The sequence below is a fragment of the Natator depressus genome, chromosome 4 (assembly GCF_965152275.1).
Source record: "Natator depressus isolate rNatDep1 chromosome 4, rNatDep2.hap1, whole genome shotgun sequence".
NCBI classification, from domain to species: Eukaryota; Metazoa; Chordata; order Testudines; family Cheloniidae; genus Natator; species Natator depressus.
In genome coordinates, this window is record NC_134237.1 from 139,101,908 (window position 1) to 139,124,266 (window position 22,359).

The 22,359-nt window shown below is 57.3% G+C and overlaps 2 long non-coding RNA genes across 3 annotated transcripts in view; one reads left to right on the forward strand and one right to left on the reverse strand.

Annotated features, from left to right (window-relative positions):
• Positions 1-474: 474 nt before the first annotated feature.
• On the reverse strand, positions 475-6,597 carry LOC141986031 (uncharacterized). Of its 2 annotated transcripts, XR_012639108.1 has the most exons (4): positions 6,222-6,597; positions 5,825-5,891; positions 2,173-2,416; positions 475-1,322 (listed from the first exon to the last, which is right to left on the reverse strand). It is a non-coding gene; the product is annotated as an uncharacterized LOC141986031 (long non-coding RNA). The 2 variants fall into 2 exon arrangements; XR_012639107.1 differs by lacking the exons at positions 5,825-5,891; positions 6,222-6,597 and adding an exon at positions 3,040-3,149.
• Positions 6,598-13,249: 6,652 nt separating this feature from the next.
• LOC141986917 (uncharacterized) overlaps positions 13,250-22,359 on the forward strand; it is a 47,711-nt gene continuing 38,601 nt past the window's right edge. The window contains exon 1 of the long non-coding RNA XR_012639396.1: positions 13,250-14,076. This is a non-coding gene — a long non-coding RNA (uncharacterized LOC141986917). The remainder of the gene's footprint in view (positions 14,077-22,359) is intronic.

Consider the following 22,359-nt stretch of genomic DNA (forward strand, 5'->3'; position numbering starts at 1 on the left):
CTGCCGCTGTCTGCACACCCTTCCCCCCCAGAGCTACGGTCCCAGCCCCGAGGGGGGAGGGGCGCAGATGGTTGGGGGGAGCACAACCGTGAAAAGTTTGGGGACCACTGCACTACGGCTAAGCAGGAGATGCCCGTTCCATTCTGTGTCACATTTTCACTTCCTCGCAATGTTCTCAAACAGAATTCCTTTGGGGCTTCACTTCCCCGGGCTTGGTTTTGGCCCACTGGAGACTTTTGTGAAGGAAATTTGGCACAAACTTGGTTGTGCTTCTTTTTCTGGGTTTATTCCAGCAGGACGAATGTGTGTTTTGGAAGGAAACTGTGCCAGCATTTTTCATATAGAGAATACTTAAAGTTGGCTTTATTGTACATTTTCTTCACTGACCTGTCAGTGAAAGGTCTTCCTTTAAGACCTCCTTGGGTAAGGGCACCTCAGCCAAGGCTGGCCATATCAAGACGATCTCAGCAGGGGGCCCTGTTGTATTTATTTAGATGGATTAAATGAGCCAAAGCTGTTAATATAACCCAGTCGCTGTCCAACATTAAACAGTGGTAAATAAGGTCTGAGGTTTGGTACACAGACTTCAGCCTGCTTCAGAGCAGGGCAAACACATTACTAAAAATCCTTCTGCCCTTTTATTATACAGAAAAGAAAGAAAACCAGAGAAAGCATTTGAAATGGAAAGTACTGAGTCAGGCTTTGATTTTAACACCATCCCCTGCTCCATTTGCCTTTAGCTGGAGAGAGTTTTCAGAAGGAAAAAGCCCCTTGACTGACAGTCTCTTAGTACTTACCAAAGATGCTAATAACCATCCTTGAGGGGAAAGAGAAGTGAGTTGAGATGGATTGGAGCTGTTGTTAAAGTCAGATCCCGTTTCATCCCAGGTGGTGGCTGGGTTTCAGCTGGAGCCAGCAGAGGTGGTGATATCATCTGGGTCCCTCTCTCTGGCCCGGGCTGGCCATGACATCCCTCCGGATCAGGAGGACAAAGGCCCAGGGTCCCAGGAGACAGTGGGGGTGGCAGCCATGATGGTGACACTCACTCCAGTAGCCTCCATCTGTTCTTCCCTAATCTCTCCCCAAAGTCTCTTTCTTGAAGGACTCACAAAGGGAATGGTGGGTGGAATAGCCTGGCCCCTCATTATTTTGTCCACCAGTGAAGCCTAATATCCGACACATCAATGCTGGTCTATTCATTTCCAGGTCCATATCTTCTCTTTTTACCCAGCATGGTTTCAACACCACTGTCCTTGAGTTATCACAATGTGGTCTCTTTTTGATCTGGGCTAATCCAGTCTCTCTGGCCAGTTCTTGTGCACCTGCTTATAACACACATTACTGAACACGACTGGCCCTACTGTCCATCAACACTTGCCTTTATAGGTTATGGTGACATCTCGTGAACTTTCATAGACTTTTTACAACTGAGCTCACCATTAGGGTCAATTTGTCAGTCCAATTATCACAACAGTCCCCATGGAAACATGCCTCAATCCAAGCCCTCCCCGTTAAGGCCACTGCCCTCAAGGACATGTTTCTTCAGGGCTCGTGTGCTCCAGACACCTCAGAGAAAAGTGATCTGCTAAAGAGGCTGAAGTGCGCCTACAGCATCTTTGATTTCGGACAGTGAAATCTGGTAAACCATTGGTTCCCAAACTTTTCAGGGTCATGGCCCCCCTTACCCCTCTCAATACCCTCTTCCTCCCCCCACCCCTCTGAGACACAGACAGGGGTAAGAGGGCTGAGACTGGGGCTGGGAATGGAGCTGCGGCCAGAGGCTGAGACTGGGGGCTGGACTGGGGCTGGGGCCAGGGCCTGGTGCAGAGCTACAGCTGGGCTGTGGTCTGGGGCTGAGGCTATGGGGCCGGGCATGGGACCGGGAGCCGTGGATGGTGCCGGAGCAGAGCGGGGCTGGGTGGCGCTCCCTCCACACCCCCTGTGGGGGCTGTCCCAGACCCCGTCGTGCCCTCCGAATGTTTCTCCATGCCCCCCCCAGGGGGGCCCATCCCAGAGTTTGGGGACCGCTGTGCTAGATTGTGGAATAGTCCCCCATCGCTTGGGATGCTTAAGGCTGGACAAAGACCTGGAGCCTGGATTGTATGGAAGGATCCTGGCCCGGCCCTGGGGAATATGGTCCAGACAGGCTCCAGGAAGTTCTGTCATTCTCACCTGGCAGCAGCTTGCCAGCTGGCAAAGGGCTGGGGCGATGGAAACAAAGCCCCTTTCGGCTGCGGCCCAGAATCGATCCTGCCCATTAGCGAATTACAGACTCTGATTGAATTACCAGAGCTACCCTGGGATGCTCTCACCAACCAAGCTGATGGGTCTGTGGAAAGTGGATAGGTTTCATCCGTGGTCATAATTACTTTCAGCACCTGGGGCGGTTCTGGACAGTCACATGAGCTGACAGGCCCTGAAGCACGGAGAGACAAATACAGTGTGTCAGTAACAACCGGCCAGGAGAAAGATCACCTCGTTCCTGTGCCAAACGGCCATAAAGTCGCCTGGGAGAAGGTCGGGGTCCCAGATGAGGGCTTTGGGCAGTGAAATATTTTAACACCAAAACCAGCACATTTCAGAGGAGGGATTCTATGGTCATTGTTATTCCATCAATTCTTAGCATGATCGTCACACAAATCTTTCCCCACATGGTGTGTCAGAAACGTAAAGGCACCTCCCCCAGCTCCGAAAAGCCCGTCTACGTTAGACAAGACACAGGGCAGCCATTCGGGAGGGGGATACCAAGGAGGGCTTCAAAGGACAGGAGAGCAGCGTTCGGGGCTGCAGGACAGCAGGCGGGACGCTGAGCGCGGGAGAAGGAGAGGAACAAAAGTCGGGAGCAGGAGGAGGGGATCTGAAATAGCAGCAGACACGTAGGTGTGAGGTAGAAAGCATGTGTGGGTGTGGATCTGACGCAGTCAAAGACAGGGAGCCAAGCACTGGCTGGCCAACCCTACGCCAACGAACCAGAAAGGGCAGGGGAGTAAGAAAATCAGATCGACTAGCCCCCTTGTTTCCAGGGACGTCAGCATTCACCTGCTGCGATAAAGAAGCAACACAGGGCCCTGGCTGGTGCCAGGGACGGGGGAGGTTCTCAGCCCAGTTCCAAGCAGGCAAACGGCCACATCACGTGCTAGTGTGTTTCCTGCCGATGCCATGGGATGCGTGGGCGTTCTCGCTGCGATGGCAGGATCTGGTGTGGAAAACAAGCGGTAGGAGGAATAAAGCGGGCAGGGAAAGAGACACTGGTCAGGGTCAGGGTCGGGAGGCTCAACCCAGTTTTCTTCCACCCAGCTGCGGGATCTGTAGGAGCGATGTCTCCGTTCCCGCTCCCCACCCTAACAGGGAACAGTGCTTTTTCTTCAAAAAGAAGTGGCGAATCAGGGCTCTACAAGATGTACATGCGGCCCAATGCACACCCCCTCCCTGTGCTATATTGCCCCGCCCCAGAGTGCCCTCTTGTGGCTTTCTAGACTGGCTCCTGCCTGTCATGTATGGCTGGTACAGGGCAGGTTGCTGATGAGGCACTTGTACCAGATGTGGACTGGCTCCCGGGCTTCCTTCCCAGAGGGACACACCGGGACGTGTTCTCTGTATGGTCATGTAATGTACTGCCAGGAGTGGCCGTTGTGCGCTGATAAGGCATGTTACACATGTCAACACTGAGCAGCTGAACGTATAGTCCAGTTTAACCTTCTATTATACTGCCACTGGGACCTGGCCCTCTGGCTAGAGTCCCCTAACATCCGACCCTTCCTAAGTGACAGTGTCCTCCTTCCAGTCTATCGCAATGTCCTGCACCAGTGTTCAAGCCAATGTAGGAAATCCCAGCCAGTTTGCTGCCCCGTTAGATCTTCCCTCCAGAATTTGGCTACCACCAGACCTGTTTCTCTGCTGCTGTGTTTAAGATCTCCTCCTCTGCCACGCTCTTCGTCCTTTCCTCAGGACCTCTCATTCCTGGGACACCAACTGCTCCGCTTGAATCTGGTTGCTGTCCTTTCCTCCGGTCCCTAACTGACAGAGACTGCTTCCCTTGAGTTATGGGCCCATTCCAGGCATTGATCCTGTCCCCTGCAGCTTCCTTTCTCAGTACTTCTGGATAGGGTCTGTGATGCTAGCAGACCAGCTCATGCCAAGGTCCCCATGTCTCAGCTGAACACTGAGAAATACATGGCTGAAATCAGTCTGGCTCAGCTGTATGTTAGTATTGTTAAAACGGGGATTAGGGTTATAAGAAGGTGTTTAGTGCTGGGACTTTACTGAATACTTGTGAGTTGCTCTCTGCATTAGGCTGACATACCTTACAATAGGGAATACAGATGTTACTACTTGAGTGGTTGTATTGTGAGCCTCTGTGACCGTGTAAGTCATCAGACTGGAGAGAGACAGTAACTTGTGTGAAGTGCTGTTCTCCAGCAGAAGGTGTTACGTCCTGCCCAACAGGGAAGGCGCATTGACACCAGACAGACCATTGTGGGACATTAAAGAGGACAAAAGACATTGGCTGTTCTGCCCTCCCTCCGTGAAGATGAGTTGTGCAAGTGGATTCCTCCCGTCAGCTGAGTTCTCAGCTCAGAGCACATGGGGGGAAGGGAATAAAAACCCTTAACAAGAAGGAACTGGATCTCTATGATGCCTGGACTCTGGAGTGGCAAGGTTTCTAGGCATAAGCAAGAGAACCCCAATGTGTAGCCTGAGTTAGCCCTAAAAGACATACAAACTTGCTTATCATAGAAGCTTTGTATTATCTTTTTAAATTTAAGATTGAACTCATTAGTGTATCTATGTTTACTTGCTTTAACCTTGTAAATGACTCTTTCCTTTTTAATAAATCTGTATATAGTTTATCATAGGATTGGCTGCAAGCATTGTCGTGGGTATGAGATCTACAGTGCAACTGACCATTCCTTTGGGACCGGGAGTAACCTGGATGTTGCTGTGATTCTCGCTGTAAGGGACCAGCTGTCACAAAGGCAGGCTCACCATGGGGACAAGAGAGATCAGTGCACCCAAGGGGATATCTGTGACCAGACCGTTAGCTGTTATGGTGCCTGAGGCATTTACATTGGATAACTAGTTGGAAATCTAAGTACTGAACTGACAACCAGTTGGGTTTGTGCTCTGCTTCCTAACAGTCTGCCCCAAGGTTGGTTCTCATGCTCTTGTGCCCCTGCAGGACAGCATGACAGGGTCTGCTCTGACCTCATCTCCCAGGTAAGGACCCAACACTTCCTCACTCCTGGGCCTTCTTACCTTGACTGCCTCCACTTCCATCCATTTCCTAAATCCCCTCTTCCACTTGACCACCCCCTCCCCAGATGGTACAGACCAGGTGGATCAAGCACTCCAGATGGTCCACAAGCGTCAGTTCCAAGCCGGGATTCCCTAATGAGCCCCAGCCAAGTCTAATTCCCCCATCCCTTCCTGTAGATGGATGGAAGCCCCTGAAAGGGGCCAAGTCACCCCATGACACTACCTGACAACAACAGATTGGTGCACACAGTCCCGCACACATAAGCTAGCCTACAATAACAAACCGCCGTGTGCGGCCCACTGTCGCTGAGCAAACCAGCAATAATGTACCAAGGTGCACGGTTCAGGACTCGCGCCACGAGACCACACAGTAACAAGAGTTTGCACCGCTCCATTCTCACGTGTGGCACACGGTACAAGAGATTTGAGCATCCTGCTCTAGTAAGTCTCTGCGGGCAGGACAGCGAAGGATAATGACGATAAGGAAGCCGATTTTGCTGTCAAGCTTTCAAGATATTATGAGAAACAGCAAGGGGAATAAAACGACCGGAGACATTATGGAACATACCATTTACAAGTTGTTAGAAATCAGAGCTCATCCATCCAAAAGGAAGTTCCCATTGCAGGGGGGCTGCCTGCCAGAAAACAAAAACAGAATCAGTTAGTGCATATGCAAATCTATGCCATTGCTAATGGCTTGCAGCTGCATTCCATTCCCTGGCATCTATTTAAACCCTGCAAGCATGTTAATACATGCAATAGCCCCCCCCTCCCCTTCCCCTTCCAAGTGTAAAATATACCCAAAGGCTGAGAATCGGGTGGTTATGAGAGCAGGAGACTTTGCTGTTATAGTAAAAACTAAAATGCGTTTGTTTGGTGTAAAGTAGGAGGTGCTCATGTCAGTAACAGCAAGCACTGTGTGAACTAGAAACCTGAGAGACAAGCTGAGCTGTCGCATGACTCACCAGCGCTGGGCTCCGCACGCCGCTTTGTTCTCGCGGGGTCACTCACCAGCGCTGGGCTCCGCACGCCGCTTTGTTCTCGCGGGGTCACTCACCAGCGCTGGGCTCCGCACGCCGCTTTGTTCTCGCGGGGTCACTCACCAGCGCTGGGCTCCGCACGCCGCTTTGTTCTCGCGGGGTCACTCACCAGCGCTGAGATGTACGTTCTTTGTTATTGTGGGGTCACTCCAAGCACTGGGCTCTGCACACTGGTTTGTTATCGTAGGGTCACTCCTGCATGCTGGGCTTTGCACACTGCGTTGCTGTTGTTGTAGGGGTGTTTATGAGTCCTGTACTACAGAATTTAAAGATAGAAAAAAATCCTCACAACCCCCCAAACTACCTGGCTAATGCAACAGGCGTTTATAGTTGCTGAGGCCAGTCCACAGGAGGAGACATGTCCCGCTGTCTGGAGTGGCTCACAACCTCAGGCCAGGCTTCCAGAAAAAGACAGATCCCCCAAGCTGGTGGTGAGTTCTATAGTTAGATTTCACCAAGCCAGTGACAAATGTGAACACCTGGATCCCTCTACCAGTCTTACCCTGGAGTCACAGACAGTCCTCTAAGACTCTCCAGTCTATCTTGCCACCCCGACAAACCGGACATTGTGATAAAAGGCAGTGGTGCAAGTAGAAATCATTTCTTGCCGGTACTGCACTCATGGGAGGGACACAAGGGGGGGGCACGTGACCTCCCCATGTGACCCTCCCTGTGACTCCTCCCACCCTACCCCAACCTGGGGCCCCCACACTCTCCCCATCCCCTCCGACACCTCCCTTTGTATATACAAACATCAACATGCTTAACAACTCACTTTCCCCCCACATATGTAGTATTTCAGTCTGTTTATATGGAATATGGGAGCTGGGTGAGGAGCCATTTCAGTATATGTCTGACTTCTTAAAAGACAAATTTTAAGGAGAACTGTATCCTAAACTGCTTTATGGTACTGTACCCAAACACTGCATTTCAATGGGGGATTCAACTTCCTTTATAGGAACAGACTCCTGAAACGCTTACCAGTCCACAAAAGTGGTCCATAGTCATGCAGATAGTCCCATTGTCTTCCATGGGATTGATCAAATGATGAAGGGTTTACAGTGTAAGGTTCCAAGTTTGTAAATTGTTCTGGATGAAACTGCCAATGCCTGGGCTCTCAGATCAGAAGGAGTGTCAGTCACGTAAAGGTGGGCAGATGTGTGATATGTCTTAGCTCCGTTGAGGGACATATTTTCAGCAAAGTTCTTGGCAGATTCCTGAGGCAGCCGGTTTAAGGCCCTCAGTGTCCGGCACTATCATCTTCACTTATAGTTCTCTCACCCACAAAGCTGGAAAAGGAGGCATTTGTTTTGCTGCTCCAGTTCCAGTTCACAAAATGCATGTTAGACTAGTTTGGCTGCAAAGAAGAATTCTGTGTACACTGGGGACAACACCTGATTCCCGTTGGGCTGCAGAACTGGGCTGACATCAGAATCCAAACATCCGCTGGTCAGTGCAGGCAGAGGCATTCCTCTGCTGATTTGGACTGGATGTGATGCAGTATGGGTGTCACGGATCATTCAGACCAATGGGGAGAAACAGAATCAAAACCACTATTTAAACACCTTCTGTCCACCCCACCCCTCCCCTCTTGAGGACTCCTGACCAACTTAACAGCACAATACATATGCTAGCAAACTTAAACAAAGCCTTTGTCTAAGTTTGTTAGCATATGTATTGTGCTCATAAAGCCATTTAAAGAATGAATGCCCTCCCTAGCTGTGTTCTGCTCCTTCAAGGAGCAGAGTGCAGCCCCCCCTACCCTGCTCCGGAGCGGGGCCTAGCCCCAAGTCTTTCCGGTACCCCGAACCCGCTAAAAACTCTTGCGGTACTGCGTACTGGAGGGTACCGCCCTACTAGAACTCCTGATAAAAGGTCACTTAAACAAAAATCCACACTGCGTCAGGTTGCTCCCAGACCCAAGAGACCAGTCACTTACCCCAGAGCAATCGGTACTCTAGATCTTACGCCAAAGACAATGCTGACAGCCAATTCTATGGTAAACTAACTCAAGGTTTATTAGCTAAGAAAAGGAAATGAGGATTATTGAGGGGGTAAAACAGGTAAACTATATGCACAGGTGAGTCACAGTGTGTAATTCCAAATGGTGGCCGTGATAAAATAAACAGCCAGTTTCCAAAAAGTCTTTTCAGGATACCCGGATTGGGTCTGGGGATCTCCACTTTGTATCTAGTGCACTTCCCTGTTAGAGTCCAGAGAGGCAGGATATTCTTATAGCTTCTTCTCACAGAAAAAAAGCGGATAGTGTCACTACCCACGTGGGCTTTCCTTTTGATGATGGTGAATGAGGAATGCACCTTGAGTCTCTGACCTCCAGTCATCACACACAATGGCCACTGGCTTTGAAATTAGCTCTTTTCTGTTAAAGTTCTTCATTTGCATTCAACAAGGCTTCTTTCTTGTCTGATGGGTTATTTAGTTACAGGGTCTACACAGTGTAAATGTTTGCTCCTATGTTATAATGGGATACAGATAAGTGAAAACAATGCAGGTAACATCCCACTCGTTTTCATGGCGTTTAAATCCCAAATACACTCATACACATTTAACAATCCCTTTGAACTACACTAACACACAAGTGAATTGGCTTGGGGCTCTGGCCGGAGCTGGCAGCCCGTCTGCCAGTGTCACAGGTGAGGCCAGCCCCTCGGAGACATGATCACAAGCACTATGTCAGTCTATTGCCCACGTATTGAGAGGATCAGGCTCTGAAGGGGGACGCAGGAGCTCGGAGCTCAGGTTCTGACTCTGCCACAGACTCTCCGTGTGACCTTAGGCCAGTCATTTCAGCCCTTGGTACACTGGAGATGATAATCCGTCCTTTCTCCCATCTCCTCTTGGTTTAGACTGTAAGATGGCTGGGGCAGGGACTGTTTCATAGAATGTGTCCGACCCTGGCTAGGGCCTCCAAGAGCTTCTGGAACACAAGCAGTGGATAAAATATCTCCCAGTGCAGTCCCCAGAGCTGCTAGCAGACCCTCCTCCCCCTCAGCTGTCTGCCTTGTTCAACAGGATGCTGCCAAGTTGGGCCCTGAGCCTAGTGTGTTTTAAAGAGCCAAGGAATCAATAATCATTTGTGTGCCAGACTCTCAATTAACATCAGCTCTTGCTGCGAGCTCCTGAGGGAAGCTGAATATTTAAAACCTCCCCCTGGTTTTAATCACATTTCAGAGGCAGGCAGATACTGTTGGGCTTGTGCTGTTTATTGGAACAGACCAATGCAGATCACTCCTGAGTGGGACAATCGTGGGCTTACGGAGAAGCAATAATAACGCTCTGCCCATCACCTTCCAACCAACAGCCTCCATGTGCTTTAGCCTCACAGTGTCCCTGAGAGGTAGGTAGGTCTCTTATCCCCCCTCTACAGATGGGCAAACTGAGGCTGGGCGAGTGGCTGTGACCTTGCCAAGATCATGGTGAGTTGGGAAGAGACCAGACCTCTTGACTCTTCAGCTGCTGCTCTAGCCACAGGGCCACAACTCAACGCATTTGATAGTCCTCTTCATCCCAGCCTGCAGCTCTCCCCCGGCCGTCAGAAAGGACCCCGGCCCTCAGACCCTCTCCTTGCTCTTCCAGCGACAGATCTGAGCTGTGTCCCGACATAGGCCTGGGCATAAAGAACTTGGCTCATTTCTGAGTGGACGCGATTGGGAAGGTCGCTGGCTAGGCAGGCTAGAGACAGGATGCCTGCACTAGCTGAGATAAGGGGTACCATTTACAAGGGACAGGCTAAGCTTGGGATGAAAGGCAAGGTGAACAGCAGGTGGTGCATGGGCAGTGTGTGGCCAGAGCGTGCTGTGCAGGGATTGCGTCCTCTGGGTTGACCAAGCCAACCCCGATGCATGTGATGCAATGTGTAGTGAGCAATGTGGGTGGCGTTGGTAAATATGGCTAGAAAAAGTTATGCTGGGTAACTCTGGCTGGGTGGTACGCCCTGTACCCATCCCCTGCGCTGGAGCGGGTCAATACAGGACGGGCCTTTATGCCAGGGACTGTTTCCTGGCCCACTCTAGGGCCAAAACTTCCACCACTTCACTCAAGAGGCTATTTCCCAGTCTAGTAGACCTCCTGGCTGGGAAGTATTCCTGATATTCAGCCTATGTTCTCCCGTTCCTAATGTCACCCCCTGACTCCGAGCCACAGCCCCTTGGGGTGCCCTAGGGAATTGCTCTCCCCCTCAGGCCTTCCAAGGCATGTGGCACTGGCGGTGGCTACCGTGATCAGGGGTCACAGTGGCCGAAGGAGAGGCGGGAGGTCTGATCTTAGCTCAGACTTGGCAGTGCGTGACCTCAGGGAAGCCTCTCGAAAGGGGATAACGATACTTTTTGCTTATCAGGTGCTTTAGAAAAGGGATCTGGGACACACTAGAGTCCACAAACTATGGCCCTAGCCATAGAGAAACGGCAAGAGGCGTGTTCGCCGGGTCTGACTTGCCGGGGAGGGAAGTGGGGGGAGCCACTTGGATACCTAGAATTCAGCATCAATAGGTGCATCTCTCAGACACCTCCATGCTGACTGAGAAGAAGAGGGGTTAGACAGAGATTAGACAGCTCAATGCTGAGCCAGGCACCTTCCTACCTCCTCGTTTGCCTCAACCCGCGTTTCGGGGACTCACAGGTATTTTGGTGAGTACCCGCATTGCCCAGGAAGTGCCTTCTTGTGGCCTGTCAGGGCACAACTCACCCAGCGGCATGTCTCTGCGAGGTGTGAGGTGGCGGTGGGCCAAGGCCCACTTCCCACCAACGTCCAAAGGGAATCAGGAACCAAAACAATCCCACCGCTCCAAGCAGGCTGGTCCAGCGAATGTTCGCTGGGACCCCGCCCTTCTGTTCAGGGCTTGTCTCCAACAAGCTTCTGTGATCCCCCAGGCTCCGGTCGACCCCCCTGGTAGGAGCTCATCAGGCTGGCAGGCGAGTGCCGGCTCAGGGCTGCAACCAGGATTCTCTCCCACCAAAACATAATGACAGGTTTCAGAGTAACAGCCGTGTTAGTCTGTATTCGTAAAAAGAAAAAAGAAAAGGAGTACTTGTGGCACCTTAGAGACTAACCAGTTTATTTGAGCATGAGCTTTCGTGAGCTACAGCTCACTTCATCGGATGCATAGCATATTGTGGAAACTGCAGATGACATTATATACACACAGAGACCATGAAACAAAACTTCCTCCCACCCCACTGTCCTGCTCGTAACAGCTTATCTAAAGTGATCATCAAGGAGGGCCATTTCCAGCACAAATCCAGGTTTTCTCACCCTTTCCCCCCCCCCCCCCCCCCCACAGACACACATACAAACTCACTCTCCTGCTGGTAATAGCCCATCCCTCTTTGAAACCTCTCTTTATAATGCGCATGATAATCAAGGTGGGTCATTTCCAGCACTAATCCAGGTTTTCTCACCACCACCCCCACACACACACACACACACCCCCCTCCAAAAACCACACACACAAACTCACTCTCCTGCTGGCAATAGCTCATCTTACAATGTGCACAGCAATAATCCAAGTTTAACCAGAACGTCTTGGGGGGGGGGGGTTGTAGGAAAAAAACAAGGGGAGATAGGCTACCTTGCATAATGACTTAGCCACTCCCAGTCTCTATTCAAGCCCAAATTAATAGTATCCAATTTGCAAATGAATTCCAATTCAGCAGTTTCTCGCTGGAGTCTGGATTTGAAGTTTTTTTGCTTTAAGATAGCGACCCTCATGTCTGTGATTGCGTGACCAGAGAGATTGAAGTGTTCTCCGACTGGTTTATGAATGTTATAATTCTTAACATCTGATTTGTGTCCATTTATTCTTTTTTTTTTTCTACGTAAAAGAATAAATGGACACAAATCAGATGTTAAGAATTATAACATTCATAAACCAGTCGGAGAACACTTCAATCTCTCTGGTCACGCAATCACAGACATGAGGGTCGCTATGCTCAAATAAACTGGTTAGTCTCTAAGGTGCCACAAGTACTCCTTTTCTTTTTTCTTTCTCCCACCAAAAGAAATCGAGCGCTGCTCTCCTTCCGGGTCAGCCCTGACCTGGGGTACGTCGCCGTCTTTTAACATCCATCTCCGTGGAACGCAGTCGGGTCCCAAGGCTCTCCCTAGCCCTCTCGCTGCCAGTGTGGAGCCGGAACCAGAGCCCCCCAGGGCGCGGGGCCAGCGGCAGCCGGGGGACCCTGGGTGCGGGAGCTGAGGAAGGGGGGCGGGGCCAGGCGGCAGCTGGGGGACCGGGGGCCTGGAGAGGTGCCTGAGCCCCGGGCGGCGGGTCCTGCAGCCGATAATCAGCGGCGGGGCCGGGAGCGGAGCCCCGGGGCAGAGGGCGCCGGCGACAGCCGTGGGGTGAGGGGCCGGGAGCGGAGCCGGAGCCCCCCAGGGCGCGGGGTCAGCGGGCAGCCGGGGGACCCTGGGCGTGGGAGCGGAGGGAGGGCGGCGGGGCCAGGCGACAGCCGGGGGACCCGGGGCTGGGAGCGGAGTCTGAGCCCAGGGCGGCGGGTCCTGCAGCCGATACTCAGCGGCGGGGCCGGGAGCGGAGCCCCGCGACTGGCCGCCGGGGCCTAAAGCCTGAACCGCCCCCCCCCCCGCTAGGGGGGGCCGCCGCACAGCCTGGGGCGGCCTCTGCTGGAAAGCAGGTTGTGTGCTTCCGACGGCAGCCCCGGCCACCTTCTCCCAGTGCTGCACCCCCAGCCCCGCACCCCTCGGTCCCCCAGTGAAAAGGGGCAGCCATTTTCTCTTGAGTGCAAACCGGCCCCCCAGGATCCAGCCCGGCTCCGACCGGCCACCAGGTCAACCCCAGGGAAAAGCCCCAGGGAAAAGGTATGGAAAGTTTCTCATTGCAAACCGGCCACCAGGTCAACCCCAGGGAAAAGGTCTGGAAAGTTTCTCATTGCAAACCGGCCACCAGGTCAACCCCAGGGAAAAGGTCTGGAAAGTTTCTCATCCCAAACCGGCCACCAGGTCAACCCCCCCGCGAGAAAAAGAGCTGTCGGACCCCACCTCCCTGGCGGTGGGGAGCAGCAGTTTTCGCTCAGGTCCGTAGCCCAGGGCGGACCAGGCCCGAGAGTAGAGCGAAGGCGGGAGTTCCCCTAACTGGCTCCAGCGAAATCTGGGGGCGCGCCCTCCGCTGGCAGCACAGTTGAGGCCCGTCACGTTACAACTGCTGGTCATGATACTCCGGCGGGTGGACCGACGGCTCCACCATGGCCATGAGTCACCTCTCTAAGGCCCTGACGGGCGCAGTAGTGAGGATTACACCGCAGGGACCGGAATGTCAGCACGTGGGCTCTACACTCGAACACACGCGCACGCGCAGTGCGTTACCCTCGAGAGCCAACACGCAGGCTGCCGGGAGCCTACGTGCCATTGACTGAGTCTGACCCCACGAGACCGAAGCCCCGCAGGACAGGCACAGCAACCCCACGCTGCACCCATGGTGGAGAAACCCCGGAGGTGTTTCCCCGACCACCTGTCCCTGCGGGAGATTCCAGGTGGCCCTTAGCTGGTCAGCTCGGTACAGGAGTGAGGAAGGGGGGGGAAGGGGAGGTGGACGAGGAGCACTCTCGGGCCCAGAAGTAGCTCCATCCCCTTCCTCACACCAAGCTCAGCATGCCCGGGACGCCGAGCCTGTCCCTGCACTGACCAGCTCGACAGCATCATGACAAGAACCCGCAGGCACCCGCACAAATGAGCCAGGTGAAAAAGGCAGCCGCCCGCTGGCCCCGGGAGAAGCGGCTCGTGAGCCCCGCCCTGTGGATGCTGTAGCTGGGTAAGAGAGGCAGGCTCGACCCCTTCGGGAGAACCACCTTCCCCATTCACCGCAGCCCGGGTACTCTGCCCCCCGACCCCCAGTGGCCACCAGTCTCTATGGGGGCGCAGGCTGGCAGTTAGGGAGGTGGCGGGGGGAAGGTTCGGGAGGAGCGGGGCGCTGTCTGTATGGGGCACAGGCTGGCAGTTAGGGAGGTGGGGGGGGGAAGGTTCGGGAGGAGCGGGGCGCTGTCTGTATGGGGGCGCAGGCTGGCAGTTAGGGAGGTGGCGGGGGAAGGTTCGGGAGGAGCGGGGCGCTGTCTGTATGGGGCACAGGCTGGCAGTTAGGGAGGTGGGGGGGGGAAGGTTCGGGAGGAGCGGGGCGCTGTCTGTATGGGGGCACAGGCTGGCAGTTAGCGAGGTGGGCGGGGGAAGGTTCGGGAGGAGCGGGGCGCTGTCTGTATGGGGGCGCAGGCTGGCAGTTAGGGAGGTGGCGGGGGAAGGTTCGGGAGGAGCGGGGCGCTGTCTGTATGGGGGCACAGGCTGGCAGTTAGGGAGGTGACGGGCGAAGGTTCGGGAGGAGCGGGGCGCTGTCTGTATGGGGGCACAGGCTGGCAGTTAGGGAGGTGGCGGGGGAAGGTTCGGGAGGAGCGGGGCGCTGTCTGTATGGGGCACAGGCTGGCAGTTAGGGAGGTGGGGGGGGGAAGGTTCGGGAGGAGCGGGGCGCTGTCTGTATGGGGGCGCAGGCTGGCAGTTAGGGAGGTGGCGGGGGAAGGTTCGGGAGGAGCGGGGCGCTGTCTGTATGGGGCACAGGCTGGCAGTTAGGGAGGTGGGGGGGGGAAGGTTCGGGAGGAGCGGGGCGCTGTCTGTATGGGGGCACAGGCTGGCAGTTAGCGAGGTGGGCGGGGGAAGGTTCGGGAGGAGCGGGGCGCTGTCTGTATGGGGGCGCAGGCTGGCAGTTAGGGAGGTGGCGGGGGAAGGTTCGGGAGGAGCGGGGCGCTGTCTGTATGGGGGCACAGGCTGGCAGTTAGGGAGGTGACGGGCGAAGGTTCGGGAGGAGCGGGGCGCTGTCTGTATGGGGGCACAGGCTGGCAGTTAGGGAGGTGGCGGGGGAAGGTTCGGGAGGAGCGGGGCGCTGTCTGTATGGGGGCACAGGCTGGCAGTTAGCGAGGTGGGCGGGGGAAGGTTCGGGAGGAGCGGGGTGCTGTCTGTATGGGGGCACAGGCTGGCAGTTAGGGAGGTGGCGGGGAAAGGTTCGGGAGGAGCGGGGCGCTGTCTGTATGGGGGCACAGGCTGGCAGTTAGGGAGGTGGCGGGGGAAGGTTCGGGAGGAGCGGGGTGCTGTCTGTATGGGGGCACAGGCTGGCAGTTAGGGACGTGGCGGGGGAAGGTTCGGGAGGAGCGGGGCGCTGTCTGTATGGGGGCACAGGCTGGCAGTTAGGGAGGTGGCGGGGGGAAGGTTCGGGAGGAGCGGGGCGCTGTCTGTATGGGGCACAGGCTGGCAGTTAGGGAGGTGGGGGGGGGAAGGTTCGGGAGGAGCGGGGCGCTGTCTGTATGGGGGCACAGGCTGGCAGTTAGGGAGGTGGCGGGGGAAGGTTCGGGAGGAGCGGGGCGCTGTCTGTATGGGGCACAGGCTGGCAGTTAGGGAGGTGGGGGGGGGAAGGTTCGGGAGGAGCGGGGCGCTGTCTGTATGGGGGCACAGGCTGGCAGTTAGCGAGGTGGGCGGGGGAAGGTTCGGGAGGAGCGGGGTGCTGTCTGTATGGGGCACAGGCTGGCAGTTAGGGAGGTGGGGGGGGGAAGGTTCGGGAGGAGCGGGGCGCTGTCTGTATGGGGGCACAGGCTGGCAGTTAGGGAGGTGGCGGGGGAAGGTTCGGGAGGAGCGGGGCGCTGTCTGTATGGGGGCGCAGGCTGGCAGTTAGGGAGGTGGCGGGGGAAGGTTCGGGAGGAGCGGGGCGCTGTCTGTATGGGGGCACAGGCTGGCAGTTAGGGAGGTGACGGGCGAAGGTTCGGGAGGAGCGGGGCGCTGTCTGTATGGGGGCACAGGCTGGCAGTTAGGGAGGTGGCGGGGGAAGGTTCGGGAGGAGCGGGGCGCTGTCTGTATGGGGGCACAGGCTGGCAGTTAGCGAGGTGGGCGGGGGAAGGTTCGGGAGGAGCGGGGTGCTGTCTGTATGGGGGCACAGGCTGGCAGTTAGGGAGGTGGCGGGGAAAGGTTCGGGAGGAGCGGGGCGCTGTCTGTATGGGGGCACAGGCTGGCAGTTAGGGAGGTGGCGGGGGAAGGTTCGGGAGGAGCGGGGTGCTGTCTGTATGGGGGCACAGGCTGGCAGTTAGGGACGTGGCGGGGGAAGGTTCGGGAGGAGCGGGGCGCTGTCTGTATGGGGGCACAGGCTGGCAGTTAGGGAGGTGGCGGGGGAAGGTTCGGGAGGAGCGGGGCGCTGTCTGTATGGGGGCACAGGCTGGCAGTTAGGGAGGTGGCGGGGGAAGGTTGGGGAGGAGCGGGGTGCTGTCTGTATGGGGGCACTGGGTGGCAGTTAGGGAGGTGGCGGGGGAAGGGTCGGGAGGAGCGGGGAGCTGTCTGTATGGGGGCACTGGGTGGCAGTTAGGGAGGTGGCGGGGGAAGGTTGGGGAGGAGCGGGGCGCTGTCTGTATGGGGGCACAGGCTGGCAGTTAGGGAGGGGGGGAAGTTTTGGGAGGAGCGGGGTGCTGTCTGTATGGGGGCACAGGCTGGCAGTTAGGAAGGTGGCGGGGGAAGATCAGGAGGAGCGGGGTGCTGTCTGTATGGGGGCACAGGCTGGCAGTTAGGGAGGTGGCAGGGGAAGGTTTGGGAGGAGCGGGGCGCTGTCTGTATGGGGGCACAGGCTGGCAGTTAGGGAGGTGGCGGAGGAAGGTTCGGGAGGAGCGGGGCGCTGTCTGTATGGGGGCACAGGCTGGCAGTTAGGGAGGTGGCGGGGGAGGGTTCGGGAGGAGCGGGGAGCTGTCTGTATGGGGGCACAGGCTGGCAGTTAGGAAGGTGGCGGGGGAAGATCAGGAGGAGCGGGGTGCTGTCTGTATGGGGGCACAGGCTGGCAGTTAGGGAGGTGGGGGGGGAAGGTTCGGGAGGAGCGGGGCGCTGTCTATATGGGGGCACAGGCTGGCAGCTAGGGAGGTGACGGGGGAAGGTTGGGGAGGAGCGGGGCGCTGTCTGTATGGGGCACAGGCTGGCAGTTAGGGAGGTGGCGGGGGAAGGTTTGGGAGGAGCGGGGTGCTGTCTGTATGGGGGCACAGGCTGGCAGTTAGGGAGGTGGGGGGGGAAGGTTCGGGAGGAGCGGGGCGCTGTCTATATGGGGGCACAGGCTGGCAGCTAGGGAGGTGACGGGGGAAGGTTGGGGAGGAGCGGGGCGCTGTCTGTATGGGGGCACAGGCTGGCAGTTAGGGAGGTGGGGGGGGAAGGTTCGGGAGGAGCGGGGCGCTGTCTATATGGGGGCACAGGCTGGCAGCTAGGGAGGTGACGGGGGAAGGTTGGGGAGGAGCGGGGCGCTGTCTGTATGGGGCACAGGCTGGCAGTTAGGGAGGTGGCGGGGGAAGGTTTGGGAGGAGCGGGGTGCTGTCTGTATGGGGGCACAGGCTGGCAGTTAGGGAGGTGGCGGGGGAAGGTTTGGGAGGAGCGGGGTGCTGTCTGTCTGGGGGCACAGGCTGGCAGTTAGGGAGGTGGGGGGGAGGTTCTGGAGGAGTGGGGCGCTGTCTGTATGGGGGCACAGGCTGGCAGGGAGCTGGCAGGGGAAGGTTCGGGAGGAGCGGGGCGCTGTCTGTATGGGGGCACAGGCTGGCAGTTAGGGAGGTGGGGGGGAGGTTCTGGAGGAGTGGGGCGCTGTCTGTATGGGGGCACAGGCTGGCAGGGAGGTTGGGGGGAGGTTCTGGAAGAGTGGGGTGCTGTCTATATGGGGGCACAGGCTGGCAGTTAGGGAGGTGGTGGGGGAAGATTCGGGAGGAGTGGGGCGCTGTCTGTATGGGGGCACAGGCTGGCAGTTAGGGAGGTGGCGGGGGAAGGTTCGGGAGGAGTGGGACACTGTCTGTATGGGGGCACAGGCTGGCAGTTAGGGAGTTGGCGGGGGAAGGTTCGGGAGGAGCGGGGCGCTGTCTGTATGGGGGCACAGGCTGGCAGTTAGGAAGGTGGCGGGGGAAGATCAGGAGGAGCGGGGTGCTGTCTGTATGGGGGCACTGGGTGGCAGTTAGGGAGGTGGGGGGGGAAGGTTCGGGAGGAGCGGGGCGCTGTCTATATGGGGGCACAGGCTGGCAGCTAGGGAGGTGACGGGGGAAGGTTGGGGAGGAGCGGGGAGCTGTCTGTATGGGGGCACAGGCTGGCAGTTAGGGAGGTGGGGGGGGAAGGTTCGGGAGGAGCGGGGCGCTGTCTATATGGGGGCACAGGCTGGCAGCTAGGGAGGTGACGGGGGAAGGTTGGGGAGGAGCGGGGCGCTGTCTGTATGGGGCACAGGCTGGCAGTTAGGGAGGTGGCGGGGGAAGGTTTGGGAGGAGCGGGGTGCTGTCTGTCTGGGGGCACAGGCTGGCAGGGAGCTGGCAGGGGAAGGTTCGGGAGGAGCGGGGCGCTGTCTGTATGGGGGCACAGGCTGGCAGTTAGGGAGGTGGGGGGGAGGTTCTGGAAGAGTGGGGTGCTGTCTATATGGGGGCACAGGCTGGCAGTTAGGGAGGTGGTGGGGGAAGATTCGGGAGGAGTGGGGCGCTGTCTGTATGGGGGCACAGGCTGGCAGTTAGGGAGGTGGCGGGGGAAGGTTCGGGAGGAGTGGGGCACTGTCTGTATGGGGGCACAGGCTGGCAGTTAGGGAGTTGGCGGGGGAAGGTTCGGCAGGAGCGGGGCGCTGTCTGTATGGGGGCACAGGCTGGCAGTTAGGGAGGTGGCGGGGGAAGGTTGGGGAGGAGCGGGGTGCTCTCTGTATGGGGGCACAAGCTGGCAGTTAGGGAGGTGGCGGGGGAAGGTTCGGGAGGAGCGGGGTGCTGTCTGTATGGGGGCACAGACTGGCAGTTAGGAAGGTGGCGGGGGAAGATCAGGAGGAGCGGGGTGCTGTCTGTATGGGGGCACAGGCTGGCAGTTAGGGAAGTCGGGGGAAGTTTCGGGAGGAGCGGGGCGCTGTCTGTATGGGGGCACAGGCTGGCAGTTAGGGAGGTGGCGGGGGAAGGTTCGGGAGGAGCGGGGCGCTGTCTGTATGGGGGCACAGGCTGGCAGTTAGGGAGGTAGCGGGGGAAGGTTCGGGAGGAGCGGGGTGCTGTCTGTGTGGGGGCACAGGCTGGCAGTTAGGGAGGTGGCGGGGGAAGCTTCGGGAGGAGCGGGGTGCTGTCTGTATGGGGGACAGGCTGGCAGTTAGGGAGGTGGCAGGGGAAGGTCGGGAGGAGCGGGGTGCTGTCTATTTGGGGGCACAGGCTGGCAGTTAGGGAGGTGGCAGGGGAATGTTTGGGAGTAAGGGGCGCTGTCTGTATGGGGGCACAGGCTGGCAGTTAGGGAGGTGGGGGGGGAAGGTTCGGGAGCAGCGGGGCGCTGTCTATATGGGGGCACAGGCTGGCAGTTAGGGAGGTGGCGGGGGAAGGTCGGGAGGAGCGGGGCGCTGTTTGTATGGGGGCACAGGCTGGCAGTTAGGGAGGTGGCGGGGGAAGGTTTGGGAGGAGCGGGGTGCTGTCTGTCTGGGGGCAGAGGCTGGCAGGGAGCTGGCGGGGGAAGGTTCGGGAGGAGCGGGGCGCTGTCTGTGTGGGGGAACAGGCTGGCAGTTAGGGAGGTGGCAGGGGAAGGTCGGGAGGAGTGGGGTGCTGTCTATTTGGGGGCACAGGCTGGCAGTTAGGGAGGTGGCAGGGGAAGGTTTGGGAGGAGCGGGGCGCTGTCTGTATGGGGGCACAGGCTGGCAGTTAGGGAGGTGGGGGGGGAAGGTTCGGGAGGAGCGGGGCGCTGTCTATATGGGGGCACAGGCTGGCAGTTAGGGAGGTGGCGGGGGAAGGTCGGGAGGAGCGGGGCGCTGTCTGTATGGGGGCACAGGCTGGTAGTTAGGGAGGTGGCGGGGGAAGGTTTGGGAGGAGCGGGGTGCTGTCTGTCTGGGGGCAGAGGCTGGCAGGGAGCTGGCGGGGGAAGGTTCGGGAGGAGCGGGGTGCTGTCTGTATGGGGGCACAGGCTGGCAGTTAGGGAGGTGGCGGGGGAAGGTTCGGGAGGAGTGGGGCGCTGTCTGTATGGGGGCACAGGCTGGCAGTTAGGGAGGTGGCGGGGGAAGGTTCGGGAGGAGCGGGGCGCTGTCTGTATGGGGGCACAGGCTGGCAGTTAGGGAGGTGGGGGGGGAAGGTTGGGGAGGAGCGGGGTGCTGTCTGTATGGGGGCACAGGCTGGCAGTTAGGGAGGTGGCGGGGGAAGGTTCGGGAGGAGCGGGGCGCTGTCTGTATGGGGGCACAGGCTGGCAGTTAGGGAGGTGGCGGGGGAAGGTTCGGGAGGAGCGGGGCGCTGTCTGTATGAGGGCACAGGCTGGCAGTTAGGGAGGTGGCGGGGGAAGGTTGGGGAGGAGCGGGGTGCTCTCTGTATGGGGGCACAAGCTGGCAGTTAGGGAGGTGGCGGGGGAAGGTTGGGGAGGAGCGGGGCGCTTTCTGTATGGGGGCACAGGCTGGCAGTTAGGGAGGTGGCGGGCGAAGATTCGGGAGGAGCGGGGCGCTGTCTGTATGGGCGACAGGCTGGCAGTTTGGGAGGTTGCGGGGGAAGGTTCGGGAGGAGCGGGGAGCTGTCTGTATGGGGGCACAGGCTGGCAGTTAGGGAGGTGGCGGGGGAAGGTTGGGCAGGAGCAGGGCGCTGTCTGTATGGGGGCACAGGCTGGCAGTTAGGGAGGTGGGGGGGGAAGGTTCGGGAGGAGCGGGGCGCTGTTTGTATGGGGGCACAGGCTGGCAGTTAGGGAGGTGGGGGGGGAAGTTTTGGGAGGAGCGGGGTGCTGTCTGTATGGGGGCACAGGCTGGCAGTTAGGGAGGTGGCGGGGGCAGGTTCGGCAGGAGCGGGGCGCTGTCTGTATGGGGGCACAGGCTGGCAGTTAGTGAGGTGGCGGGAGAAGGTTGGGGAGGAGCGGGGTGCTGTCTGTATAGGGGCACAGGCTGGCAGTTAGGGAGCTGATGGGGGAAGGTTCGGGAGGAGCGGGGTGCTGTCTGTATGGGGGACAGGCTGGCAGTTAGGGAGGTGGTGGGGGAAGGTTCGGGAGGAGCGGGGCGCTGTCTGTATGGGGGCACTGGGTGGCAGTTAGGGAGGTACCAGGGGAAGGGTTGGGAGGAGCGGGGCGCTGTCTGTATGGGGACACAGGCTGGCAGTTAGGGAGGTGGTGGGGGAAGGTTCGGGAGGAGCGGGGCACTGTCTGTATGGGGGAACAGGCTGGCAGTTCGGGAGGTACTGGGGGAAGGTTCTGGAAGAGTGCGGCGCTGTCTGTATAGGGGCACATGCTGGCAGTTAGGGAGGTGGCAGGGGAAGGTCGGGAGGAGTGGGGCGCTGTCTGTATGGGGGCACAGGCTGACAGTTAGGGAGGTGGCGGGGGAAGTTTCTGGAGGAGCCATTGAGGTGTAAGAATTGCAGTAAGAGGCCGTGAGTGTGTGTTGTAATTGTGTGTGCTGGTTGTATTGATTTGTCTATAGGGGGTTATGGGTGGGTTGCGCTGGCCACTTTATGTTGGATTGTACAGGTGCTGAATCAACCTTTGAAGAACTGTGGCAGCTCGACTAAGTAATCCCCACTCTGAGCAGTCCCCTTCATCGCACTGATTCCTTAGAACTCTATTAGCAGAATGCTTGAGGACTCTTGGCATGGCATAGGTACAGGTTTTTACTTTTTTATTATACGGAGATTCTGTTATCAATTCAGGGAAGTCCTAGACTCTGTTATACTGCATGTCAGACACTATGATCACATTAAGAAAAGGAGGACTTGTGGCACCTTAGAGACTAACCAATTTATTGGAGCATGAGCTTTCGTGAGCTACAGCTCACTTCATCGGATGCATACTGTGAAAATTAGTTCCTTCTGGCCTTGGAATCTATAATGTATTTATACTGGGACTGTCAGTTTCTTGGGACAAGAAACCTCTTCTTGTTCTGTGTTTGTGCAGCACCTAGAACAAGGGGCCCTGATCCATGATCGGGATTCCTAGACACTACCACAATATAAATAACAACTTGTATTTACAAGGATAAATATCTCCATTTCTAAAGCATCTCTCTCCAGTATACTTCGGTACCCCCTGGAGTTTAAAATAAAGTAGCAAGAACACCACTCCATTCCAGGCAATGGTACCTTTCCTGTTACCCCAAGAATGGCTA